Source organism: Rhipicephalus microplus, chromosome 3 (assembly GCF_043290135.1).
Source record: "Rhipicephalus microplus isolate Deutch F79 chromosome 3, USDA_Rmic, whole genome shotgun sequence".
Classification (NCBI taxonomy): domain Eukaryota; kingdom Metazoa; phylum Arthropoda; class Arachnida; order Ixodida; family Ixodidae; genus Rhipicephalus; species Rhipicephalus microplus.
The window spans coordinates 165,507,864-165,513,863 of record NC_134702.1 but is presented as its reverse complement, the minus strand read 5'-3'; positions in this window follow the sequence as shown (position 1 = coordinate 165,513,863).

Below are 6,000 nucleotides of genomic sequence, written 5' to 3'. Positions count from 1 at the left end.
TTCCTCATTTACCGTAATAGTTTTGATTCAGAGGCTATAGCAATCGCTGAAGCCTTACCTTACGTAGCGGCGGCGCAATACGGCGACCACAAGTATCATAACATAACAACCATTTTATAATGTCTACAAAGAATATCCTAACCCTATATATGCATAAAATAAAGTTGAAGTAAAAGAGGCAACCAGAAAAATCGGCAGATCCCACGTACTTTTTGAATCAATGTTATGCGAAGCATGCGGTCAAAAACGTGACGCCTTTATAAATTTGGTAATAAGTAACAACTGATGAAGTGACGCTAAATATATGCGCAAATGTTGAACGCACAGACATACATTGAACCATTGCAGATGTCTATATAACCACTTGTTTGCACTTGCACAACCATGCCAACAGGAACATAGGTATTAGCAAAAAGAGAAGCGATAAGCAAAAATGAAGCGCTGGTGCTCGCGAGGATGGTATTCTTGAAACTGCTGCATCAATCAACATCAGCGCATGACACCTAACTGCAGTTGACGTTAACCAGAGTGATGGCTGTATCACATGAGTACATATGTAATGTTTATAAAACTGTGTGGTCAGAAATGCTACCACAATGAACGTCTCAAAAGCATTAGGGTTTACAAGAAATGTATTTATGACACCTGGCGGCCCTTTGTGGTAGAATTCTTGATTGCCACACAGAATGCTGGGTTTTGATTCTAGCTGGCACCCAGACATTTATTGTTTGCATTCGTCGGGTGAACCAAGCCGACGTCAAGTTTTTCTTAAAGTTCACGTGGTAACATTCCCCAAATTTGTTCTCACCATTCCAGGGTCCTGGGTAGATACTAAGTGTTAATTATGTGTTTCACATACCCGCATATTCGGGTCACATACCTGCCCTCACGTATGTGCCACTGTTTCGCGGGAAGTGTTTGACGATGTCCGCGACGGGATTCTGACATTATTCATGTCTTGACAAGCGCGTCACATTTGTCAAACCACATTAACCTAACGTACTAATTTTGCTTCACGCTAAGTTGAGAGGGTGATCACGAGAGCACCAAAGCGCAAGCGGCTAGATCGATAGATAGATAAATACGCAGATGAACGCGAAAAGTGATAGCAGTATGCAAGTAAATACGTTGTTTTTGAAAAATAAGAAAAATAAATGGAAATATATTGAGAGGACGTAGTGCAAATTTCGGCAATGAGGTAGCAGATGAATCGGCAAAAATGCCATAATATATTGAGAACAAATTCTTCACATGTCGAAAAACTTATGAAGAGTAAATAAAAGTAAAATTTTAATAAATGGTGTACTCATTGAAAACAAGAAATTTAACAAAGTAACGCCTATATAAGGGTTTGTATTTCCTCAATTGATCTTATTCCGAATGGGCTCGAAGGAAATTGTAAAAACTCATAACTATTAAGGGTGCATGACAGGTTTCCCCGCTACATACAGAAATCTAAATCCGAAAGAATCAATCAGCATGTGGTTCAGGGGCTAGAAATTTGGAACACTACCTGAGAAAAATGCACTTATCTTCTTAACAAAAATGATAGGGAGCCGCTGCCATTGCTTACTCAGGGGAGCGCATTCGTTGCTTGACGCAATTTGTAAACGTGGTCTTATGCACCCTAATTCTTGTCGATAGTGAAGCCATGGTGGTAGCGCTCGCGTTCTGAAGCATCACATTTCTGAAGGCTTACATCATGGTTTCCTTGCCTGTTTTATAGCACTGCAGCTTTGTTCACAATATTATGCACCGCATATTTAATGGACAGGTAAATGTGTACCTGTGTGTTTTGGTATTAATCTGCATCGGCAGCCGCATCTTAATATATAATTAATATACGTGTAAATTCATGAGAATTCTGGAAAATAATTGTATGAAAATACCTTTACTTATGTGCCTGAATTTAGGGATATACTTTTTCCTTTTTTACCGCTCATTCATGTCCCAATTCTCATTCTTGTCAATTACAAGTCTATACAAGGAGGCAGGGCATATAATTCATTACTTTTTTTCCGGAATAATTTTGTGACTATCGATGGCCAGCGCTGCTAAGATGCTATAGCAGGGGTCAAAAACAGAAAACGAGAGCACAAGTATAGAGAGAGAGAGAGAAAGAGAGGAATCTATAAAAAAACTCACCCATGTGACAAAAAAGACAAGCATAGTAAGTATGTTATGGTAGGGGAGGGAAAACAACACGGGGAAGGAGAGTGAAAGCAGGCGTTGTGTGGACACAGTTCGTTTCTTTCGTAATAGTATCTGTGCGTAGCACCCTCAATTTTCATATCATCTTGCACTGGCGTCCATATACGGTACAATATTTAAAAAAGTTGCCACATTAAATGCCTGGGTTGTCACCTTAAGCTACTTCGCACCAGTTTGACTGCGTTTAAAACCAAAGCTTCTTTTAGCAAACGTCGCTGACATTGAGCTTATCTCTCTATCTATCTATCTGTCTATCTATCTATCTATCTATCTATCTATCTATCTATCTATCTATCTATCTATCTATCTATCTATCTCTCTATCTATATATCTATCTATCTAGCTAGCTAGCTATCTATCTATCTATCTATCTAGCCGCCTACGTTTGATTTGATAGATTTGTGCTGTTTAACGTCCCAAAACTACGATATCATTATGAGAGACACCGAAATGAAGGGCCGATGTACTCATGGGCGGGTAAGTGCCCTGGTATGCGGGCACGTGCCACAGGTGATTGACAGTTAGTATCTACGCAGGAATGACGAGAACACACATGGGTCATTTTAACGCGTGAGTGTTCAAAAATACCCGACATCGGTAGCGTCGACCCGACAATTGCAAAGTATAAATGCCAGAGTCCAAGCTAGAATGAATTCCAAACTTCTGCATGGCAATGAAGCAATTTACCACAGAGCTATGCCATGTCTAGGGAACTAATTTTCAAATAGACGCTAATCTTGATGAAACGTCAATAGTCGTTGCAGTGCTGCCTACCCAATTTTATTAACATTACGTATTTACTCCTTTGATATAGCCGTCACGTCGAGTGAGCGTCAAGTGTGGTTAGTTGCCATGTGCGGAAGTTGATTTATGCAACAGTGTCCAGGGCTAGCATCCTCATGAGAATCAGCACTTCATATCAGCTTCAAGTGTTGCTATTACGCATGTTTCAATTGGCATTGTTGCGCAAGTGCAAACAACTTGTTATATAAACATCTGCAACTCTTCAAGATAGGTTCGTGCGTGCAATATTCGTACATACATTTAGCGCCAATTCATGACGTGTCAGTCGATAAAAAAATTGTAACATGTTCTCCTTGCTTCCGTGTGCTTTGCATAACGTCTATTCTCAGGTAATTGAGATATGACGAATTTTTTTGCGCTTGTGGGACGAAAAGACCCACCACCATGTTTTATGGGTGATGCGCAAGCACAGAGGACTTGAAGCGGCAAACCGAAACAGAAATTGAACAGTGGAAGGCAGGTGGCGCAGGAGGAAACAAATGAATGAATGAATAAAACATTAGTAGGGTTGAGAGCTGGGCTAGTTGGTGAGACATCATTTAACCATATGGTGTAGTAGCGCAAGTTCACGGGGACAAAGAGGACAAGAAGCGAGTGTCGTGTTTTCTTGTCCTCTTCGTCCCCGTGAATTTGCGCTACTACACCATATGGTTAAATAAATAAAACATTATTTTTAAAGAAAATGTAGATCTAGAGAGGACTGTGCGGGTCTCTATTCCGTAACTCCGTTAGATTGCGCTCCGATTCATGTCCGCTTCATGAGTATGCGCTGCTCCTCGAGAGCTGGACCCAGCAAAGCCTCTTACCAACCCTTCCACGTTGGCTGCGTAATTTGCGTGATACTTCTATTAGACTGGGCAGCCCAAACCATGTGAAACAGGTCAGCGCATCTGCCACAGAATTTACACAATGCACTTAATTGGTCTGTCTCTATTATGGCCATTGTGACCGTGCAGCTGTGCGACATGGTTTGATGCCGGCTCAGACAGGTCTCCCCGGTTTTAGTAAGTCCCTTAGCGGGATGAAGCAAAGTTTGTCTTCGTAGGCGATGTCTGTAGTATTTCTGTGTATTCTGTAGCCGGTATTCGTGGTTGAATGACATGGTCGATGGGGTTGGTAGACAGAGCCCGGAGAAGGAATGCTCGGGCCGAGTTGTGTGCTAGCTCGTTTCCGGTACCCGCTGGTGATCTGGCACCCAGATGAGGTACTTTTTCGTGGCTCGCGTTCGTGCCTGCCATAGGGTGGGGTGATCTTGAGGTGAAATGCGGCCTCTCATGTTTCAGTAGGCTACCTTCGAAACTGTGAGTATGTATTTCGTGGTGTAGCGCGTTGGTGCAAGGGCTACTGCAGTTTTCCTACGATAAATGCATCTGAGCACCTCAGTGATAGGCTGTCAACTACGTTACTTTGGTGAATGACTGCTATTTTATAAATTCCTCCCATGGGTCCCTCAGCGTGTACGAAGTAGGCTTCCTCTGTGTTAGCATAGCATTAATTTATGCTTTGCCTTAAGTAGCTCTGCTTCCGTTGTGGTATTCTAGGTGCATATTCCGGGGCGAAAGCTTAGTCAGAAAACATCTCCGCCATTCACGGGGCATGTCTTGCCTGTCAGACGCTATAGGGGGAATAGAATTGTGAAGATCGTCCAAGACCTTCCTGTCTGTTTTGGTAGTGGCCAGGTGCATAATTTTGTTCATAAGCTGAGCCTCGATTAGCCATTCGCCAGTGTTGTGAACGCCTAGTTTTAGAGGGGGTGAAAGAAGAAGTAGGAACAAGCTACGACACAACGTGCGGGAAAAGGCTCGTGACTTGAAGACTAAGAAGGCATGAAGGCTTCTAGCGCACGATTCGAGAGGACATGCGTCATCCAGTATTCCTGAGGCGAGCGTGGGTCCAGGTCGAGTCTGTCCAAAGTTCATCCTAGAGATGGCCTATTTCAATGTTCAAGGACGTCGCCTGCGGCAAGGCTCCTGCCTGGGTGCAGCGGCTGGAAGCAGCTTCGTGGACGAGTCATGCCTGATGCTGCTTTCGTACACCGTTGATTGATGATGGTGCTCAGTAGTCGCGGGCTGCCATGCCGACTTGGCACCGAGCCTTATTCCATAGTGCTGCACAACGTAGCGCATCTGTGTGTTGCGACCATGCACATTCCCTTCCCCCCGTGCCACTTCTGCCCAGCCGCACGGCCTCCGACACATCGCGACGGGAGGACAGTGCTCCGAACCGTTCAGGTGGTAATTTTCCTCTCTAACTTTTGCAGGCAGAAACTCTACTCGGACGCTTGGGTCGTGCGGGAAAGTATGTGAACTCTGGACAGTTTAGGACTGCCTGCTGCGTATTCTTTCCATTACCCTGCTCATAGAGCTGTTTGGTTTATCGCTTTTCTTTCTTCTCTTAACTAGCGCCCTCCGTAAAGTTGTTCGTATTGCCTCAAAGCGTCCTTGTCAATCTTTTCTTGTCCATCAGTCGCAACCCACGTGAGGCAAGTCTATAACTATCACATATTTCTGGCGTCGGCAACAGGACCAAGCTGTCTGGCTACATCAGAGAGCCTCACGTTGTTTGTGTATGACAGACAAGAATGGATGGCAAGAGAAAGCTACGTGAGCAAGAGAAGCAAATGGCGCCTCATGGAGAGGCGTTATTGGCGTCGCTAAGCCCAAAGGAAAAAGAAACGAGGTCCAGAGATCAAAACAGCGAAAAGGGACGTCTAGCATCGCAGGAAGACCATGAGCGTCAAGCTCCTCCTTGAGGAGCAACGTCGTGTCGCAGAGGCGCAGCGTCCGAACACGAGCTCTGCAGGCGATTGTATTGATGGAGGTCTACAGAAAACGATTCTGCTCAATAGTGAGGGTAGGGACGAACTGGATGCGTACATCCTGTGATTCGAGAGGGTCGCCACGAACTAAGGCTGGCCAACCGACAAGTGGGCCCAGCCACTGACTTTGTGCCGAATAGGCGAAGCATTGACCGTGGTGGGACGGA